The sequence below is a fragment of the Cupressus sempervirens genome, chromosome 8 (genome assembly GCF_028749045.1).
Source record: "Cupressus sempervirens isolate cs-2001-9-10 chromosome 8, ASM2874904v1, whole genome shotgun sequence".
NCBI classification, from domain to species: domain Eukaryota; kingdom Viridiplantae; phylum Streptophyta; class Pinopsida; order Cupressales; family Cupressaceae; genus Cupressus; species Cupressus sempervirens.
Genome location: NC_143125.1, coordinates 290,990,136 through 291,013,511, shown reverse-complemented (window position 1 = coordinate 291,013,511; position 23,376 = coordinate 290,990,136). Strand labels below are relative to the sequence as shown.

At 35.4% G+C, this 23,376-nt stretch overlaps 2 pseudogenes; one reads left to right on the top strand and one right to left on the bottom strand.

Annotated features, from left to right (window-relative positions):
* Window positions 1–2,997: 2,997 nt before the first annotated feature.
* On the top strand, window positions 2,998–4,672 carry LOC149542567 (putative E3 ubiquitin-protein ligase XBAT31; annotated as a pseudogene).
* Window positions 4,673–17,826: 13,154 nt separating this feature from the next.
* LOC149542566 (heat shock cognate protein 80 pseudogene) lies at window positions 17,827–18,930 on the bottom strand (annotated as a pseudogene).
* Between the last annotated feature and the right edge of the window lie 4,446 nt (window positions 18,931–23,376).

Sequence of the window (23,376 nt, the reverse complement as noted above, 5' to 3'; positions counted from 1 at the left end):
TGAAGAGTTAAACTTCTCCAATGGCCATAAATATGATATGTCAAGATTTAATTGGTCTCTACTCAAAAAAGGTACTTGAAACATCAATGAACAACTCCAAAAGTGTGAAAGAGTTGCTTGTTGTTCCCCAGGAAAAATATCAAATCAATACAAAAACTGCCTTCACTCTAGAGAACATAACTAACACATGCAGACTCTGATCGACTCCCTTCAAAAGGTGTCAAAAAGATATTGACAAGGAAAACAACATGATAGGTCTTAGAGAGTCCTAAGATCTAAGAGTTTGAGTCACCACTCAAAACCAAACCACAAAGGCAAAAATAAAATAATAGTCTTGGTTACCAAGACAAGCAATGAACAAAATGCCCAAAACCATACAAGAGCACACATGCCCAAAACAACATAAGACATGGAATGAAAGGTAATTCACACATTGAAACCATAATTACTCCTCTTTCATAATTTCATCAATTAAACATAATATAAGCACTAATACACGATGAAAATGAAAGGTTTTCAAAGCAAGGGTTCAAGAGTCACTTACCATAAAACAAATACATATCTTTCAATTTCTTTCAAAAATAAAATTGAGTTTAATCACCATTTGAACCATTCAATTACTTTAATTTTACATTTAGTACACACACACTAGCATTCTCTCTATGATATTATCCCTTGTACGTACTACCAGAGGTTCAAGATGAACATGATAGAGTCACAACACACAACTGGGCAACAGTAAAACACATTTAGAATAGTCATCATGAAACATAATCAAATAGCCCAAATGGGGGAATTGTCAATTCCAACAGTAAGTACCAAAAAGAGCTCATTTCAACTATAAGTCAAATGTGACAACTGTCACAAAGAGAGCAATAGATAAATTTTGATGACTATTCCAAGAATAGAAAAATACTAAAAACCAATTGTAGCCCAGAACATGAGGAAAGTATCTCCAACCAAATAAAATAAGGCATCAAACAAATCACATTATAGGTGATGACATAGTCACACAAGAGGGATAAATCATTGCACAATGCTATGGAATACATCATCCTAGCAATGTTAGAGAACACACTCACACACATCAAGTAGTATACCATTAGTAACCTCATGCATATGCAGACAACAATAATTTCCATGCAATGCAACATTTAGATATTTATCAAATTAATATAGTTTTTCACAAGCTTATGAAGCAAAAAAATTAGGAACTTAAGTCATTAACCCAAGGATATAATGCAAACCTACTTCTTTGCAATGATTCACAATAAACACTCATTTCTCAATGAAAGGAACCATTTCATTACTATAACAACAAGATAAAGAATCACAAATAAGATTCATATATTTACTTACAATAAGGAGAAAACAAGGAACAATGCACCTAACTCCATAAGGAGAACAAAAGAAGACACTCAAAGTCAACACATGGACACCAATCAGTGGTTCCATCCAAACCAACCAACAAGGCACACCAATTCCACTAACAAAACCAAGAAGAATTGCTCCCTTCTCCACATGTTGATCTAGTTGCATCTACTAGACAAGCAAGTCCATCACAAGTAGATACCAATGTAACAAATATCACGAGTTCTCACCAAGACACTCGCACTCAACCAATGCAACAACAACTATATGGGCATCATATACATAGAGATCCCAATGTTTGAACATGGGCTCTGATACCAAATGTAATGCCCCACCTAGAGATCGTTGGAAAAAAGGATGAAATATAAGCAAAGATTTTATTTTTACAAGTATGATTGCACATGACAACATCATACAGGGATCACAAAGATCACAATAGAAGACTTCACCACAATCCCGACAACCAACAGATCTCTGAATGCCACTACCAAACTAACACAAGCAAACAAAAGCCAACAATGACCATGCATAAGATGAGGGCTCGAAGAAACGACCACTCATCAACAAAACACCAAGCTAGGGTATAATACAGAATCTTGAAATTTGCATAAGTCTAAAATCCTAAAGCCTAAAAATTGGCTAAGTCTGGATTTTTGAATCCCTGAAATTTCTTAGAATATTCATCTTATCTCCAAGAGGTCTAAAACCTATCTCAAAATATTTTTCACATATATTAAAATATATCTTAAATATAAGGAATTAAATATACATCAACTTATGCTTAAATGATATATTTTAAACCACAAGAGATAGACTACTGAAACACACACAACATAAAACAAAAAACAATACCATAGGGTTGAAGAACACTGAAGAGGGTATCCAAATCAACTCTCAAAAAGATCAAACTAGACCAAAAAGTGCTTGCTACCCGCCCGCACAGGTTTTTACAAAAACTAGGTGATACTTTACTACAACATAGAAAAGTATCATGCTACATTTCTAAAGAAGGAGGGAGACACTTTCAAGGACTGGGTGATACTTCTCCCAAAGGTGTGTGACACTTTCAGAGTGTTGTACAACATTTCTCACAAGGAGGTGTGATACTTTCCAGTATCACACGATATTTCTCCAAAAGGCATGTGATAGAATTAGGGGACACACGATAGAGTTTCAATGGGCATGCGATACATTTTTGTGTTGCACCATGTTGATAAAATGTTGCCCATAGAAAGACAAAAACACTTAAGGAAAACAAAATAGGGGTAAAATAGAGAAAAAATAAGTTTAGAACCTCCACACTAGGGAGAAATTGCACTAGTACATCTGCACTTGTTTTTCTACAAAAATTTTCAACCAAAGCTTTTTTTTTCAGTTTTCATCCTCATGTTGGTCGAAAATGTCCTAAGTTTTCCCAAGTTGGTCAAAATTTTGACCAACTCAATCACATAACAAATAAAATCACAAGTTGGTCAAAAATGTCATAACAAAGAAAAGGTAATTAAATTATTATTATACCGAGCTTCATTCCCACGTAGGTTGAAAATCGCAGGTAACAGGCTTGCAAGCTACCTTCCCCTCCTTCCCGAACCCAATATAATTTTATTCTTCCATGTTGGCTCCGCCATGATTGTTAATGGTAGGGGAGCTAATGTCCATGATTGTAAACCAGCAAGAAATTCCATGGTGAGAGATTCTCTGACTCATTATGGATATAGAACAATTAGTGACAATGATGGGGTTTCTATATTTGGGGGAAGTCATATTTGGGTCAATCATTGCTTATTTTCTAGCTGCACAGATGGACTCGTCGATGCCATGGGCTGGTATATTAGTTGAGTTGAAGGTGCTTTATTAATAAGCATAGGGCCCTACTATCCTAATGGGCAAAAATGAACTTTTATGTAGATGCACAGGCACGAAGATACATGGCATATCCACTCCACCTTCTCTCCACCCCCCCCCCCCCCACTATCTACTCTCCCAAAGGTCCAATTTGAACTGCCATAAGAAGCATATGGCAGTTCTAGATGTTAAAGTCATCTCACCCATGGCACAAGGAGGGCCATGAGAAGCATAGGGCAGTTCTGGAACTGTCATTACCATCTCCAACAATTTTATGACTCACCATGACAAGGTTTGAAATTTTGAATCTTCGTTCACCCATCTTAGGTCTTGTTTTGGGATCCTTTCTACAAATGAACAATAAACTTTTATGTTTTAACATGTGGAAAATTTAGAGAAAATTGTAGTTGTAACAAATTCTAAGTGTCATAATGCATGATGAATGTTAAGTTTCTTACATAAAAAGTGGCCAAGTTTGCAATTATATTTTCTATCTTGCATGATGCCTATCTTACCAGGATAATTTCTAACCAACCAATCTTGAATATTTTCCTTATAGGCGGCTAGGGAGCACTCCTCTGCACTTTACTGCTAGAGGAGGCAACTTGGATTGTATACGAGAATTGTTAGCTTGGGGTGCAAACGGTATCCAATGAGATTTGTCATGGTAAGATCTGGGTTGATTTTATTGAAAATAATAAATAAAACATTTTACCTACATACGCTCATATTTATTATATTTTTGTTTTGCATTTGATTAGAAAAATGTACAACAATCTAGTGATATGTAAGGGTGCTATGGCATATTTATTATTGTTTCTTTCTTGGCAAGCCCATACCTTATGCAGTAGAACTAAATTTTAAGCATAGAATGTGTGTAGCATTACTGAATTTGGGTGTAGCAGAGCCATTAGTTTTTCCTTCTCCATGGAAATTTATAAGAAAACTCAATCTTGAGGAAAAACACTTACTGGAAAAGGCCTTGATGGAGGCAAATTGAGCAAGAGAGAAAAACATATTGTTTGGATCCGCCTCTTTAGCATCTTCATCTACAGATCAAGAAGACAATATCGATGATTGTCTTTCTGATGCGGGTTCATGCTTCTCATTTCTTTATGGCTTATGGCTTGGAGTTGGATAGAGTTAGGCCAATATTTGGAGTTATAGGATTATTCAATAGAATTGGGCCAAAATTGAAGTTAAAATTATGTTGTTTTATTTTAAATGCCAATAATGGATGTTGAAACTAATAATGTGTTATGAAAATTTATAAGATGATGATAGTGGGGTTTGCTACATTTTCTTTGATCAACTATGTACCATTGAAGTTCAGGATTGTGGCCAACAAATGTGTGCTCTTTGCACATTGGCATTGTTCTGTCACAATAAACCAAATCCTACCATAGCAACTTCTTCTCCTCCCATCTACCCTTTCTGTCATAGTAGTAGTGTGTAACTAGTGGTTGTCCCTGAAAAAGAGGCTAGTGCAGACACAAAATCTTCCAAGATGAACAAACCAAGATAGTCAAAGTGTTTCAGCAAAGGAAGTAGTAGCTTCAAAGGACTGTTAGCAAAGGGATCTTTTGGAAAATTAAATGGAAAGAGATCCAGAAAATTTGCTGATTTTAGTGATTGGATGGACAAAGCCTTGATATCTGAGTTTGGTGAAAAATGATTACACCCTTGAATGGCAACATATCATACCAGTCTTTGTCCCTCACCAGGTTCATCATGCTCATTCTCCTTGCACAAATTCTGGAGAGGATTCAACAATCCTACCATATACATATACATTGAAAACATGTTGGTGAGATTCACAAGCCTCTTTCCCTGCTCAGACATCTCTCACATTGAACCCACAAAGAGACATCCTTCTTCCTCTATCACACTCTTCAATGACTTGATCCTTTTGGCATTCAACAATCCTACCACACATAGTTTCCTAATGTGTCCCCAATAAGGCCCGTATGGAGCCATTGCCATGTCCTTGAAATTATATGTGAGGTATTTCCCCACAGCCATTGCAAGTCTGCTGGAGAACACCAGAACGTGGGTTTTCAACAACTCTTTTGCCATAGCAGAAGAAGAAACCACAACTCATGTGGGAAAAGAACCAAATTTCAACATCATAATGGGACCATATTTCTTAGCCAGTTCACAAAGGTCATGATGAGGAAACCTTTTCAGTTGATTTAGATTTCCAATGATGGGCTCCACATCAACCCATGGTGGCATGGACAGAAAGAACCAAAATCCAGAGCTAAGCTATAGGTTATGGATCCAGATATGAGCTAGAGGGTTACTTTCAAACTAAGGGCAGGATCGATGCTCTTGCTTGCTCTGCCATTGCATTACTCTCTTTGCTATAGGTGTTGCTTTTGTTTGGTCAACTAGGTTTTCAATGTACCTCTGCTTACGTCTACTCTTGGGTTGGACTTGCTCCGTGGGTTGGCTTACTCAATTATTGGGTTGGACTTGCTCAGTTCAGGTGAATCTAACCTCCCCATCTCCTTTCTTGGCTCCCTTATTTGTGAAGGGCATTTGCTATATTTTACTATATTTTAAGTATTTTTGTGGGCATGTTAAAAAAATTCGTTTCTGTCAACATTCTTACACCACAATCTTTGGCATTCACATCTACCCTGATATTGTAGTCTTCATACAGTCTTGGAACTAGGTGTGCTTGATTAATTTTAGTGCAACTCATATATCTTGCAGTGTGTCCAAAACAATAAGCATCAAACTTACCAAATCTAATTCAGTGTCTTTGCCACATAGTGGGCATGCAATTTAAAGAATAGTGTAGTATAATACCATTTCAATTTCACTTGTTCCTGCAAAAAATTGTCTTCCTTTAATTACTGTAGTAAATATTGGACCAAGTAGAAACACATATGGTAGCATGCTCCTCTCCATTTAATTCTAAGGAAAGAAATGCTCACAAACACAAGTACCAATAGTTCCAAGCTCAAAAATAAGAAGATGTGAGACAATATATTAATAAATTTCCAATGCAGCTTTCATTTTATCCAAATCTCTAGGAACAAATTCCTCTCTATAATGCCTTGCTAGTATGCAATATTCTTGCTAAATACTAGGAAACCCTTTCACCATATGCTTCTTCTGCAGCAAATTTGGTCCACCAAAATGTAAATCTCCATGCCATAAATGATATAGCCAGGACTCATCTAAAATGTTTCGTTGAGCTTCTTATTGGATACTTATCAATGATTATAAATACCAACTTATTCTTTAAGAACACTTTACATATTTTATTTATCATCTTCTAGCACTTGATAGCAAAATGACCATGCTTTTGCAATAAAAACATTGTAAATTTGACTTATCGAACCTTTAGTTTCCTTGCTAGATGGCATTCCCCAACAATCCATTGGATCCCCATTTGTCAAATTGGTCAAATGCATCTGATCATTGGAAAATACATGTTTCTGAGTCATATTTGAAGTAAATATACTAAATGTAACCATTTTGGGTTGATAGAATGGTTGGAAGAGTAAAATACAAAAAGTTGCTCAAAAGTTGTCAAGTGACTTAGTAACTTTTGTTGACAACTTTTCACCAATGGCTAATTTTATCTAAAAAGTTGGTTGAGAGAAGTTGGGAAGGCTTAGAATTTATTTAAACACTCATGTACATGCCCAAAAAGATGGTGTGGAAGGATTTGGGTTGTAAGACAACAAATCTGATAATGCAAGATTTTCTTTGCAAATTGGCGGTTGCAAATCTTCTTTATGATTGAAATAATATTGGACATAATCGAATACTATTCTAAAATTCATTTGGTATGGTTTGAAGTTCATTTTAACCATTATGTTCAATTCACCGTAGCTATTCCTGTAGACTATTATATCTAACAGTTTCTTCGCAGATTTGAGGGTTATCATGTGGATATGACACATTCCACTTTATGTGACAACTGTTCCTTGTGGAATGGGTTTGGAATGGTGTATTATAGGATGTTATAACACTATGAGTGTAGAGGAGATCATGGAGATTACATGTTAATACCCTAAGGTAGAGGTTTTAAAGGGAAACTTTGCATTCTTGGTGCCATGTATTGGTAGAGCCTTGCAGAGACCCTCTCATCCATTAATCAATCTTTGGATCAACTGTAAAGTGTATATTAATGTGAATCAGGAAATGATGCTCAAGTTTGATCTAGGCATGGCGAAGAAAGAGAGAAAAAATGCCCCCTGCACATGGACAACTAGATTTTCTGGCACATGCTTCAACATTTCTTCTTCAAAAAGTAAATCTCAGTTATAGGACTACATCTTATTGTTCTTTAAATAGCATAAAAATGCACCGCATTAAGTGTTTTAAAAATAACAAGTTACAAAACAAGCAGAATTACTTAAAACATAAGATTTATAATCATCTTTTCCTAATCTAATTGGATATCCCATAGCGATTAATCATTAATGTCTCTAATTAATGTATAATTTTTCATAATAGTGAGCTTCTTGAAGACTTGGTGGTGACATTGTAAATATTTGCACTTAGTTGAAATGGTTTGAGCTATAAATTGGTTTTGTTTGTGATGAAGGGCGAGGGGAAGCATTTCTGTCACCTTAGCAAAACAATATTGGAAAGAGCTCAAATGAAATGAGAACAAGGTAATAAATATGCTTTCTTCTCCAAAGGAAATGGATTACCTAAGTGGGTACCTAAAAATAGAGTCAACCATGGCAAGAAGGAAAGAGGCTTGAAATGTAGTTGTCTGTATAAGTCCTATTCTAGCAAGGCATCATTGCATAACTATGAGAATTTTTGTAAGAGTTTAGTTCCCATGAGAGTGATGTATTTTTTGAATGGCTCATGGAATGATTTTTTTCTCCAAGTTCTAGATTCACTTAGAGTTGAGCTTTTGGTTGGCATGCCCACTATAGAGTTGGCAATAGATGGCTCACCATATGTTGTTGATTTTTTGTGAATGCTGCAAATAGATTCGAGGGCAGGTTGTCAAAGGTCCATCACTTGGATTGACAAGAATGGCTCATGCATTTTTTCCAAATTTATCATTGAGAATAATGTCAATGAAGAAGTTGCTTCTAAGGTTGAGGTTGAGATTGAAATTTGAGTAAGTCCAATGGAGGCCTCAAACACCGAGAATTGTGATACAGTTGTTGTTAATATGGATTGCGATACAAAGTTTGTAGCTGTGAAAAATTGTTTCCTTACTAGCCTAAATAAAATTGGACTTGCAACCAGTGTTACTGGTATTTATCAAAATTCACATACAAGTAGGCTAGGATAGGCTCGGCTATAGATTTTCAACAAACAAGTTGAGATAACAAGAAATTCTCGTGGTAAAGAAAATGTTAAATATGCATGGCATGGGGCATCCGATACAAGTATATCATCAATTATATTACATGGTTTTAGTAATAACAGATTAATGAATGGTGGTCCAACATATGGTGTTGGTGTTTATCTTGCTCCTGAAGATTGCTACTACCTGAGGTATGAAAGATTATGTTGAAAGATGATGTGTTTGGTGGGGATTTCTTTTAAATGTTTGAATTCTAGAATATTCTTTCCTTTAATACGCATATTCTTTATTTAAGAAGGAATATTTGACTGAATATTATTGCTTATTCTTTATAGTGTTCCATTTTTAGACTTGGACATTAATAGGGAATAGTATGTTGTGTTGTGCCGAGTTATTTTTGGGAATGTTGAGGACGTTCCTCTTGGCTCTCTTCAGTTTTATCTAAGTTGTGAAAAAATTGATTCTGACATTAACGATATCACCAATCCAAAGCATTACATTATTTGGAGCACTTACATGAATACACACATTCTACCAAAATATGTTGTCAGTTTTAAGCCTCCTCACCAGTCTCCTGGTATTGTTGAATTGTGCTTTTTAATACCATCTCAATTATGCTAAGCGATCTTCAATCTGGATAGTTGTATGTTTTCTTTACCCAGAGTAATAACATGTTTTGAATGTTACAGCTTGTTCAAATGGATTGGGAGCAAGTGAACCTACTTCTAATGTTTGCAAAAATGCGAGGAGTGATGCTCATGTAGCTAATAGATTTTCTATTTATGAGATGGTAATCTAAAATGGTCTAATTTCATAATTATGTTGATTAATATGTGTCACATATTTTTTGTAAGAGCTTTCCCATAGGTGGCTTATTGAGCATGTACTTTCTTAATTGGTTTCCAAGAGCCATGAGTAAACACAAACAAAGAAAACCAATATAAGCTAGAGGTGCCTAGAAAAGAACCTGACGAGATCCTAGCACGGGGAACATGCCATTTATGGAGTTATTGTCTATCATCAGAAAGTTTCTTCCCATAGCTAAAATAAAATTATTGGAACATCAATACAATGTGTACAAGGTAGATCATTTTTTATCAGAGTTTTTGTTGTCATTGATGTAGTGCTATAGTTTCAAGAGCAAATGCGCATAAGACTAGATCTATACAGTGCCTATAATTGTCACGCAGGAAGAATTAGCAAAGATACATTCATAAGGAGGGTGAGGACAATCTCCACTGATAATTTGCTGATTGAAGTTATTCAAAACTTAAAAGAGCAGGTATTTTAGTTTTAAGCATAATTTGATATGGGTTTATTGGTTGCATTGAGTTACTCTCCTTGAAATCTTGTGGAAGTTGATTAAAAGGGATGTTGGATTTGTTTCCTATCTAGGTTGAAGACCTTGTGAAATTGTCTGTACGTAAATACACTAAATAAATGGTGATTGCACATAACTATCCATGTCTTGGTACATTGTTTCTTAAAGTTAGGATGCTTTTCATTTAGTTTTGTTTGCAACTTTGTACGTGGTTATTGTGATTTACTTATCATTAGTAATGTCTGTCTGTTTATTGCTTTCAACTAGGTCTGTTTGCAGTTTTAGATGATTGGATCATTTAAAATGTGTAATTTCTTGCAACAGAAATCTTGATATATATAAAAAGAGTTTTCTTTATCATTATTGGCATTTTAATTCGGTTTCTTGGTTTCTAACTTTTATTCTTTGGAGTCTTGGCCTAATCTGCCTCTATCTCTCATGGGTGATAAACAGATTGTTGTTGACTCCAAACTGTGTTTCAAATTTCCTCAAGGTAAATCTATATACAATGACCAGTATCTAATTATTTGTTCTTACATTCTTTCTACTTGTGTTAGTCTACTTTTATGCAATTTTCTTTTATCTTCTACCAATTTATTGCTTTGTTGTTGGCCCTTAATATAATAGAGAAATTTTTTATATGCCATTTTATATATTTATGTATTTCAAATAAATATTTTCCATTACAAAAGTATTCTACGTTGGACATTACTAGCTAGAGATTATGGGTGGTGTTTTGTGATGCTAAGAGAAAATTTGAAAACTCATCTCATATCCTTTTAGGAACTGGGTATCACAAATGAATAGGTCTTCATAATGTACAAAAAAACTAATATCTCGTCTCTCCAATTTTTATTTATTTATCCTTTCCTTCCTTGAATTCTTATTGTGTCTGTTAAAAAGTTGTGTGCTTTAGTAACTATGAATGTAGAAAAAAAAAAAATTTGATGGTGCTCTGGAGACATTTGTCAAATACATCTTTATCACTGCATCTAGCTTGCAGAGAATGTGTAAGGACCAACCATTTCTAGCTGGTACTAGAGTTCTTTAAAACTGACTACTAGAATATGTTTAGCTTTCCTAATTATGGTCTCAATTTTTTGATATTTTTAGTGTTGCCTTTAGAATTCTAATATCTATGGTTATAGACACATCTTCAAATTAAATCTATATTTCTAATTGCAACTTCCTCTTGTTGGGTTTATTTAGTTATGGTTGTGGAAGAATTTTTCTTTTTCATGAAGTCTAACTACTTGATAGGTATTGAACTTTATACACATTGTATGACAAGTACCAAGTTTAGCTACTGGGCCAATCCGCTATTTGTAATATGGTAACATTGGACATGTATTGCATGTATAGCTTAGTTGGTAAGATTGATAGCATGCTTTTTTTGAGATCTCTTCTAATGTAAGTAATGGAGCATAACTTATTTTTGGATCTAAACCAACACCCACCATTCAAAAAACATCTTTTGTCACAATATGCATACGCTTCATCTGTGAGAACTATATTAAAATTAAATTTAACACTCACAACCCTAAACCTAAAAAAATTTCCTAGCAACAACTATTATCGAGTGCCAAAAAATTGCTCGGCACTTAAGAAACTGAGTGATAGGAGAGTTTACCGAGTTAGCTCAGTAAATGAAGAGCAACTCGGTAGATGAATAAACAACTTGGTAAACACTATTACCAAGTGACAAATTTTCTTGCTCAGTAAACAAAGGAACCGAATGATAGAAGACCTTACAGAGAGAACTTGATAACCAAAGAACAACAACACGGTAACCAAAGGATACTGAGTGAGCTCGATAACCACTGCAGGGTGGAGCTCGGTAGAAGGAAGCACCAAGTTAACTCGGTAGAAGAATGCACCGAGTGAACTTGATGACCACTACAGACATAAAGAGTTTAACAAGACTTCATCGAGTGATGATTTATAATGTGAAAAACTTTCACAATTAAAACCAAAAATCCAGAACTTGAAGCTTCCAAATAAAACTTTTCAAATGCAATGAATAGAAGGAAATAAATGGATTCAAGTATGCCTACTAGCTTTCTATTCAACTTGATTAAACCATTACAAAATTTGGGAGCATTTGGCTTCAAGCAGAAAACCCTAAAATAACCCTAAAACTTCAAACTAGAAAAACTTCAAACTTCAAACTTACAGCACTAATGGATGCATACAATAACACCTGGAGCAATCACTGCTTCAACAAGACGAATGAAACATTAAACTATGAACTTACAGAATAACCAAAGAAGAAACATGTGCAACTACAGGCATGAAATGAACTTCCTTTTCTCTGCACTCTAACATCTGGATCTGCTGATCACTTCTCTCTTATTCCTTCTCTGCAACTTTTGAGCTCTTCAACTTCTTCTCCTTCTACTATGTCGAATGAATCTAATCATTCCTTTTATTATACTTGCAAAATGTTTTCCCCCTCATTTTTGAATTCAAAAAATTTTCACCTACCATGCAATAAATTCATTTGATCATTCTACAAGCCGTCAGGGAGGTAGGTGGGCGTTTGGTTCTAGGGAGAAATAACCAACCACAATTAATATTCCAACACTCCCCCTTTATCCCTAGCCAAACAAACAAGGATTACTACTTATCTAAATCAACTACACCAAGACTCTCTCTTAGGTGTACAAAAGTTCCAATGCCTAATGGCTTGGTAAAAATGTCTGCTAGCTACTGCTCAGATTTACAAAATTCCATCTTGATATCCCCATTCTCCACTAACTCTTTGATGAAGTGATATCTGATCTCAATATGTTTACTTCTCCAATGGAAGACTAGATTCTTGAACAATGCAATTGATGAGATGTTGTCACAATAAATTGTGGTTCCATCCTCTTGCCTTTCATTCAAATCTATCAAGATCCTCCTTAACCAAATAGCCTGACATGCTATTGCATTTTCTGCTATTTATTTAGGCTCTGCTATAGATTGAGCAACAATAGGTTACTTCTTGGATGCCCATGAAATTGCACTCGATCCCATATGAAACATGTATCCAAAAGTGCTCTTCCTATCATCTATACTTCTAGCCCAATCACTATTAGTATAACCCACCAACTGGAAATAATTTGATGCAGTATACAAAATTCGAAATCCCTTGGTACCTTTCACATACCTTAGGATCCTCTTTCTTGCTTGTCAATGGGAATTCTTTGGTGTTTCCAAAAATCTAGAAATCAAACTTACTGCATGCATTAGGTCTGGCCGAGTTGCAGTCAAATACATTAAACTTCCAACCATACTCTTGTATAGTGTTGGATCCACTCTCTTGCTAGAGTCTTCCTTGCTCAACTTTAGACCTACTGCTATTGGTGTGGGGGTTGCCTTACTATTCTGCATTTTAAATCTCTACAAGATCTTCCCTGCATACTTTTCTTGAGAGATGAAGATGCCATCATGCATTTGTTTTACTTCTATGCCTAGAAAGTATTTCAAGAGACCTAGGTCTATCATCTCAAATTCATTTTTCATGGTCTCTTTGAACTCACCAATTAGAGTTTTGTCATTTCTAGTAAAAATCAAATCATCTACATACAAGACAACAATCAACACATTTCCATTTGATGCCTCGATGTAGAGAGTAGGCTCACCATTGCTTTTGCTAAAGCCATTGCTCATCAAATATGAGTCAATCCTACTATGCCATTCCCATGGAGCTTTTTTGAGCCCATAAAGAGCTCTCTTCAATCTATATACTTTATTCTCTTCACCTACAACTTCATAACCAGGTGGCTGCTCCACATACACTTCTTTTTTCAATACACCATTTAGGAAGGTGGACTTCACATCCATTTGAAATACCTTCCACTTTTGTTGAGCTGCAATTGCTATGACAGGACACATAATTTCCATTCTTGCAACTGGGGCATATGTCTCATCATAATCTCTACCATACTATTGTTTGTAGCCCTTGACTACTAGCCTTGCCTTATGCCTATCAATTTTACCTTCAGCATTGCATTTGGTCTTTTAGACCCATTTAACTCCAATCACTTGCTTCTTGGGAGGCAATTCAGTTAGCTCCCATGTCTCATTTCTTTCTATAGCATCTATTTCCTCATCCATGGCCTTACATCATTTCTTCTCCTTAATAGATTCTTCAAAATATATTGGATCACTATGAGAAAATAAAGCAAAATTAGCACTCTCATCATGATCTTCATACTTTTCATCTTGGTATATCTCCCTAAGACTCTTGGTCTTTCTTGGTAATAGGGAGGAGAGTGTGGGATCAGAATCTTTGTTGCTACTACTTGGCATTGACACTCGGTCATGCCTAGAGGAGCTCGATAATGACTGAGGTTGCTTGCCTCTTCTTCTATCTGCTCCTTCTTGTTTTTCATCAGCATCCTGTTCACTTATAATTGGCACTTTACTTGAAGTGCTCAGTGACTCATCAATTGAACCATACCATGAATAATTTTCAAGAAATTCCACATCTCTTGAAAGCGTCGTCTTGTTGTTCAATGGGTCATACAATTTGTATGCCTTTGATTCTGGGTTGTACCCTGTGAAAATGCATTTCACACCTTTGTCATCAAATTTATTCCTTTGCTCTTTAGGCACATGTGCATATGCAGCACATCCAAACACCCTTAGGTGGTCAACTATCCATCTTCTTCGTGACCATGCTTCCATTGGAATTCTATCACAGACTGCCTTTGTAGGAAACTTATTAATTAGGTAAAAAAAATTTTCCACAACCTCTCCCCAAAATTCAGTTTGGAGACCTTTCTCTTTCATCATGCTCCTTGCCATTTCAACAATGGTCCTATTCTTTCTTTCAGCCACTCCATTTTGCTGCGGTGTGTAGCTAGCTGTGAGTTCTTTCTTTATCCCATGTTTCCTGCAAAAATTTACAAAAGAATTGGAAGTATACTCCCTTCCTCTATCTAATCTTAGGACTTTGATATAGTGTCCACATTCTCTTTCAGCCTGGGCTTTAAATTCTACAAATTTTTCAAATGCTTCAGATTTATTTTTTAAGAAATACACTCATGTCTTATGATTGAAATCATCAATAAATGTCATGAAATAAGTACTCCCCCCAATGGAAGTAACTTTCATAGGATTGACTAGGTTAGTATGGACTAACTCTAATGGATATCTAGCCCTCCTAGAATTTCTAGAATTAAATGAAAGCCTGTGTTGCTTACCCAGAATACAAGCCTCATACTTGTCACATGAATTTTCTATACGTGGTAAACCTTCTACCATTCTTTTATTTGACAATAAATTTAAACCAACATAGCCAAGATGACCATACCTGAGGTGCCATAGCTGTGAGGGGTAGTCAATAACACTCCTTAGAGTTGACTGTGTGGGAGGTGCAGCACAAACTTGAGATGAGAAACATGTCTCTATCTTCAAGGGAAACATTCTGTTCTTTGTCATTTGAACTGCTGCAAGTAGGTTCTTGCTCCCATCCTTTTCATGAATAACACACCTATCATTTTCCATCAGCACTTTGTATCCATTTTGAATGAGCTAACCAATGCTCATCAAATTGTGCTTCATACCAAGGGCAAAATACACATTTTGTATTTCCTTCTTCTCACCTTTCTTGGTGCAGACCATAATAGATCCTTTGCCCACAACTGGTAGGGTTCCATTGTTACCCATCTTCATTTCTGATTTGAAACTCTTGTCAATGAATGAAAACAAGGTTTCATTATCATTCATGTGGTTGCTACATCCATTTTTGAGGTACCAAACCTCAGGGCTTCCTTCTTCACCAACATTACACATGATGAAGGCAGTGTTTTCACTTCCCATATTCACGTCTGCCACATTTTCTTGTCTTGACTGATCTCTTTGCTTCTTTCAGCATTCACTTGCATAATGCCCATATTTATGATAGAAGTAGCATTCTACATTACTCTTATTTGAGTTTTAGTTTTTCTTACCTCCTCTTGAGGTATTTTGTGACCTACTTACTCCATCTGCTCTTCCTGAGCTTTCTGCTATAGCATTTCTTCGTCCTCCATTACCTCGGCCTCTACCTCTAGAGTTCTTGCCTGAGCCATTTCTTCCTCTCCCTCTTCCTCTTGGATTTGACTGAGCCTTGAATGCTTTCTCTTGAGAAGATGAAGAAGTAGATCTGTTGATCCTATGCTCATGGGTTTGAAGTGTACCCATCAACTCATCCATTGTCAAAATAGTGAGGTCTTTTTCCTCTTCTATGGTCATGACTAAATTGTCATATTTATGAGGTAAACTCCTCAATATCTTTTTCACTATCCTCTACTCTTGATAGTCTTCTCCATTTGACTTCAATTGGTTAATCACATTGGAGGTCCTTGAACTAAAGTCTGCAACTGATTCATTTTTCTTCATCTAAAGGTTCTCAAACTCCCTCCTTATGTTCTGTAGCTTTACTGTATGGACTTTATCAGTCCCTTTGAATTTCATCTCAAGGATATCCCATGCTTCCTTTACATAATTTTTTGCTGCAATCTTTGGGAAAATTGTCTCTGTCATTGCTAATCAATAAGACTTAATGCCTTAGCATCCTTCCTCCTTGACTCTTTCAAATGAGTCTTCTGTGCATTTGTGAGAGCAACATACTGAGTTGGGTCTGTCACATCATTGAACCCATTAACTACAAACTCCCACAAATCATTTGCAACCATTATGGTCTTCATCTTCTTTGACCATGTATCATAGTTTTTCCCATTAAAGGATGGTGGTTGCTGCCACATCTTTCCTGCATCTCATGCCATGTCAAATATCCCAAGAAAAATAAATGCCCTAACTCACTATGGATGTGGGGCCTCAAAGATCTGATACCATCTAAGAAATATATTAAAATTAAATTTAACAGTCACAACCCTAAACCTAAAAAAATTGCACAGCAACAACTATTACCGAGTGTCAAAAAATTGCTCGGCACTTAAGAAATCGAGTGACAGGATAGTTTACCAAGTTAGCTCGATAAATGAAGAGCAACTCCATAGATAAAGAAAAAACTTGGTAAACACTATTACCAAGTGACAATTTTGCTTTCTCGGTAACCAAAGGAACTGAATGATAGAAGACCTTATCGAGAGAACTCGATAACCAAAGAACAACAACTCGGTAGCCAAAGGATAATGAGTGAGCTTGGTAACCACTGCAGGGTGGAGCTCGATAGAAGGAAGCACCAAGTGAGATCAGTAGAAGAAGGCACCAAGTGAACTCGATGACCACTGTAGAAATAAAGAGTTTAAAAAGACTTCATCGAGCGATGATTTATAACGTGAACAACTTTCACCATTAAAACCAGAAATCCAAAACTTGAAGCTTCCAAATAAAACTTTTCAAATGCAATGAATAGAAGGAGACAAATGGATTCAAGTATGCCTACTAGCTTTCTATTCAACTTGATTAAACCATTACAAAATCTGGGAGCATTCCGCTTCAACCAGAAAACCCTAAAATAACCCTAAAACTTCAAACTAGAAAAACTTCAAACTTCAAACTTACAGCACTAATGGTTGCATACAATAACACCTAGAGCAATCACTGCTTCAATAGGACAAATGAAACAATAAACTATGAACTTACAGAATAACCAAAGAAGAAACACATGCAACTACAAGCATGAAATGAACTTCCTTTTCTCTGCACTCTGACATCTAGATTTGTTGATCACTTCTCTCTTCTTCCTTCTCTGCAACTTTTGAGCTCTTCAACTTCTTCTCCTTCTACTACATCAAATGAATCTAATCATTCCTTTTGTTATATTTGCAAAATGTTTTCCCCCTCTTTTTTGAATTCAAAAAAATTTCACCTACCATGCAATAAATTCATTTGATTGTTCTGCAAGCTGTCAGGGAGGTAGGTGGGCATTTGGCTCCAGGAAGAAATGACCAACCACAATTAATATTCCAACATGATCAAGGAAAAATGAGATTAATTCTCGATGAACATCTTTTGATGAAGACATAAGACATCCAGACTAAATTTCATCACATCAAAATTTCAAAATAACTAATTTGATGCATATTCATCACTAACATTTGATATAAGTGTTTTAACCCTGTCTGCTTTTTGGATATGATATCTAATCAACCCAGTGATAATCGAAAAACATCGAACTTAATCTCTAAAGTCGATCGTTGCAATTTTAATATTAATGCGATAAAAATTGAATACATTGACACATGGAAGGCACCAAAACAGCACAAAGCTGAAAAATATACCATGTTTGAAATACTACCAAAAAACATAGAAAATAGTACAGAGTTAGATTGCTTTCTACTCTTAAGAGGCTTCAAATTAGCAGCCTTCAAATCACCGAAGAAGATTTAAGTTCATCAAGATAAAAGTTAAGCAGTACTCAATGTCAACTCAATAAAATAAATTAGTCAACTTCCTCCATCCTTGAACCCTCTGCATCATTGTCCTCAAGGGGAGGCATATCATCTACATCAGCTGGTGCAGGCCCCTCAACGTCATCAATGCTAAGACCCAGCTTCAACATCTTGTGAATCCTGTTGCCAAACATGTTGGGGTCATTTAGATTGAAGCCAGAGGTGAAAAAAGCTGTCTCAAACAGCAACATGATAAAAAGCTTGATGGACTTATCCCCTTTATCTGCTTCATTTCTCTTGCGAAGCTCCTCCATGATGGCATTCTCAGGATTGATTTCCATGGTCTTCTTACTAGACATATAACCAGCCATGCTGTTGTCTCTAAGTGCTTGAGCCTTCATGATACGTTCCATGTTAGCAGTCCACCCATATTCACCTATAACAAAACAACAAGGGGAGTCTACCACCCTATCAGAAACTATGACCTTCTCAACTTGGTCACCCAAAATCTCTTTCACAGATTTACATAGTGGCTCAAATTTAGCTTTCAAGTCCTCCCTTTTCTTTTTCTCATCCTCGGACTCCTCCAGCTTTAGTCCCTCTTTAGTAGCACTGACCAACTTTTTCCCATCATACTCCTTCAATTGACCAATAGCATATTCATCAATAGCATCCACCATGTACAAAACTTCATAGCCTTTCTTCTTCAACTTTTCCAAAAATGAGGAATTCTCCACAGCCTTCTTACTCTCACCAACAATATAGAATATGTCATTTTGGCCATCCTTCATGCGGGTGACATAATCCTTCAGGCTAGTCATTTCATCACCACTTTTTGTGGAATGATACCTCAGGAGATCTGCCAATTTGGCATGATTCTGATTGTCTTCGTGTACACCCAGTTTGATATTTTTGGCAAATGATTCATAGAACTTGGAGTAGTCTTCCTTGTTCTTTGCAATTTCAGAAAACATTTTCATGCATTTCTCTTCTGATATTATATAATCTTTCTTTTATGATTAATTATGTTGTATTTTCAATCAATGTAGGAAGCCTTCCAGGGTATTCCTTAGAATAGTTTTGAATTTTTTTTTTTTGTATTCCTTAGTATATATGGAGAAATTAGCATAGTTACATGTCAAATGCTTTAACACCATAGATTGCAGTTATCATTTGATCTATTGGAAAAATGGTTGTCAAATCACCCAGAAGCATTAATGGCATTGACTCAAAAGAGTTTATTCAAAGAATTGGCACTTTATCAGGACTGCCATGGGTTGGAACCTTTCAAAAAGGTAACATAAGACTTTATAATATCCTTCACCAAAATTTGTTTTGGACTGCTGATCATAATTTTCTATCAAGTTTGTCAAATTCTAGGATGAATTCATAGTTTTGATTGTATTTTGAAATTTAAATACTATGAATCATCTCCAAGTGCATATTACAACTACATTTCAATTTTTTTTCATTTCTTCCCAAGTCTTGTAGTGACTGTTTCAACTACAGCATATGCCTAGTCAGGGAAAGACATTTTTTGTTGACCTATTTTGGTAAATATTGATTATTGAAGAAGTACAATTTTTTTACATAAATCGTACATGTGTTCTTGTTGGAAGAGTGATGTGAAACAAGATAAAGCCTCAAAAAATAGGTTATTCCAAAGAATTTGAAATGATATTCACCTTAAAGGATTTTGGACTACATTAGCAAACAAGAATTTGTTTGACCTTGGTTTAAATGAGAAAATGAGTTCTATTGCAAGTGGCATTAGAAATTTTAGTTTGACATTAGGGAACCATTTTTATTGCCCATTCCTACAAACATTAATCACAATATCCACCATCTTGACCAAGTCTTGGTGAGTACTTTCCAAGTTCTGACCTGAGACACTCTTGTACAGTTAGAAGCCTTAACTTGCACAATGAATTTGACAGCCAAGACTTGTGAATCGAACTATCAAATTTGCAAGTATGCTAAATAATAGAAAGACAATTGAATATAAAAAAAAGCATTAGAACAATTACATATTAGTTTTGAAAATTTTCTCTTGTTTGTCTGAGCTTTTTTGCCAGGTTTGAGCCATAAATTGGCTTGCCAAGTCTAAATCTTGCAACTATGATGTCCATTTGTGATGTTTTTTGTCATCAAATCATAGAGTTATATTTCATGACCTTGTTCTAGCAAGGAGAGTGGAGAGGTATGACATTAACATTCTTTAAATTTTCTTCTTTTTAAGCTAGAATGCAAGGTGGAAGAAAGTCAAAATCTTCATTCTTTTCAAAATTCCATTTTTTTCCCTTGTAGCCAGAACTTAATATTATGTGCAAGAGACAACACAATATTGTTCACTGGTTTCTCTTATTTAATAATTTTGGCACAATAAGTCTATAAATTATAAATAATAAATATACTTGTGTGAATTGTAAACATTATTTATTGGTAACTCTAATTTGGTATGTTTTGCAGCATCTCATTGTCACCTAACTCATATGGATAGTCACAACTTAACTCATATTTGCATCTTCTAACTAGATTTTCTTTAGCTTTGTGAATAAAGTGTCATATGGAAACCTCATAATGTGCCCCCATTTGTTGCTCTATAATTATCTTGATAGGTTCACTAGATAAACCATTCTTCGAGAGCACAAATCATGTCTTGACCTCTAAAAGTTTTGATGATAATTACACTAGCTATGTTTAGTTCTTTTTCATGGTACAAATATGAGGTGGATTGTTGTGGCACTATTGGCTCTTGATGGAAATCACACCACCTAATGTTACAAACATTTGTTTCCATTTATAACCTATGGAGATATACATTGAAGATGAGGCAAAATTGACACTTCATGGTTTAGTTCAGATATTGAATTTATTTGAGTTTAATAATGTGTTATAAAATAGTAAACCATTCTCTCTTTTGTTGTGTTTGGTATTTATGTCTTGAGATTCTTCCAGCACTACATCAAACTGAGCGAGCTAGAGAAGAACCAAAAGTTGAATGATCTGCTTAATGCACTCGACTTCAATCAAGTTGTGATATTTGTCAAGAGTGTTAACAGAGCTGCAGAGTTGAACAAGCTTCTTGTGGAGTGAAACTTTCCATCAATCTACATTCATTCTGGAATGCCACAAGAAGAAAGGCATGTTTGATGCTATTTTTCTTTTTGAATCTACTGTGGTACTTAATGTAACAATTCCCTTTGCTCTTTAATCTGGGATATGCAATTGAATTGAATTTGTATAATTCTGTTGTCTCACATTGCTAGCTGCTTCTTTCATAAATAAAGCTTTAAATGAAGGCATTTCCCCAATTCATAATTTAGGATCTATTTACACCAATTGTCTATATCAGCTTCTATCACCCAAATCTTGAAATGAAGGCATTTCCCCTCTACTAGACAAAACTTGGCACAAAACCCAATGCAACATCTAGGACTACTATATGGTCTGCAACATGACATTTCCAAACTCCTCTAAGAATCCCAAGTCACCACTCACAAGCCCACTTCATGAAACTCTATTTCTTGCTTATGTGACCTAGTAGGTCTAGAGCCCCAATTAGGCCTCTCGTTGAGGTTTTTGGGCTTTCTTTCTAAAAACTTCCAAACAACCTATCAAACAACCAATGGATTCTGATACCCTTTTCTCCATTCTAAAAAATTCAAAAAGTTACAGTACCCCAATCTGTCTATACAACACTTTACTATAATCAAGTCTAAAAATGAGGTTTCAAGAGTGTGCATCAGCATTAGCGAAGGGTTTGGTTTTTCACCCCTCAAAACTTCTCTTCTCACACATAGCTTCACTAAACATTGCTCCTCCTATTAGGGTGGTAACCTAGACCCCTTCAATTCAACATGATCTCAAATCATGCACTTCTTCAGTCTGTTTGTCCCTAGCCAGTTACACTTCATCTGCCTAGGGCCTCAATGAAACGTCCTCATACCTACACTTAAAAATTTGAACAAAACATAAATAAAAAGCCCTAAGTGTCTATTAGCCATTTTTACAATTTATTTACATGGTCTACCATGTGGAACAAGAACTATATGCAAGTTCTATGCCCAGCCCTGTCCAAAACAACTGACTGGCAAAAACAAGAAGATTTTCTAAAACAAAGCAAAACTTCACTCCAATACCTCAAATTGAAAAATTTGATTCAAATTTCTTTTTTTAACTAATCACAAGGTGCATTTGGCTCTATCAATTCATGATCAAGGAAAGAAAGCCATGTTTTCTTGAAATCTGTTATCACAATCACAAAAATTGCTCCTAAACATGTCACAGTCTGTGCAACTGACTCCTCCCAACCTATCCTTGAGATTGACAAGGTAGTTTCTCCCCTTTCAGACATGTTTAAGTCATTTTTAATTCTTTCCTAACACTTAGGTTATACATTTTGCAGCTGCCATTAGACACAAAGTTGTCATGACAACTTTTTCAATTTTTGCCCTATGTTGGTTTTAAGACCTAAAACACCCCTAACACCTTGAAGAAAGTTATATTATTGTTAAATAAGACTATTTCACTCACTTCCATGAATTTTTTCCACCTTTGACCAACATTTGACCAAGTTGGCCTACCTAGGAAACTTTAGCTTAAATGCTCAAAAACACTCTAAATGACCTTGCTATCTTTACTAACCTATGAAACCACTAAAGACTACTGACCTAACACACATGGGGTTGTATTCTAGACCTTAAGTCCTGGTGGTTGGCTAAAACCACCTACAAGCTAAAATTAGGCAAACTAACTAGGTGCTCCTGCACTAGTTTTCATTCTTGAAGCCAAGTTAGGCATATGTTTTATTCATGGGTGCTGTCATTTTTGGGCTATAGGTTTAGTTTGAAGAGATAGTTAACATGCAAAAATGCTTATATCTCCTAGCTACAAAGAAATTCTTTTTCTTAGGAGGTCATTGATCCTACTGTTACTCTAGGTAAGTACACTTAATGGTTAAAACATAATTGTGATGGTAAGTGTCTAGATGTAGTTGAGAAAAATGTCTAAAGTGTATTTGTAGTTTTTTTTAATAACTGTATTGAATATTCAAAAGCTCAGTCTTTCCAACAATTTTTAATGTTATTTATCTGCATGATTTTTGTATAAACTTGATTGAAAGGAAAAGTTTTGTGTCATGAGTATTTTGTAAAGAAAAATCATCTTATTCTTAGGATTTTTTTTGTTTTGTTTCGATATTAGATTACCTTTGT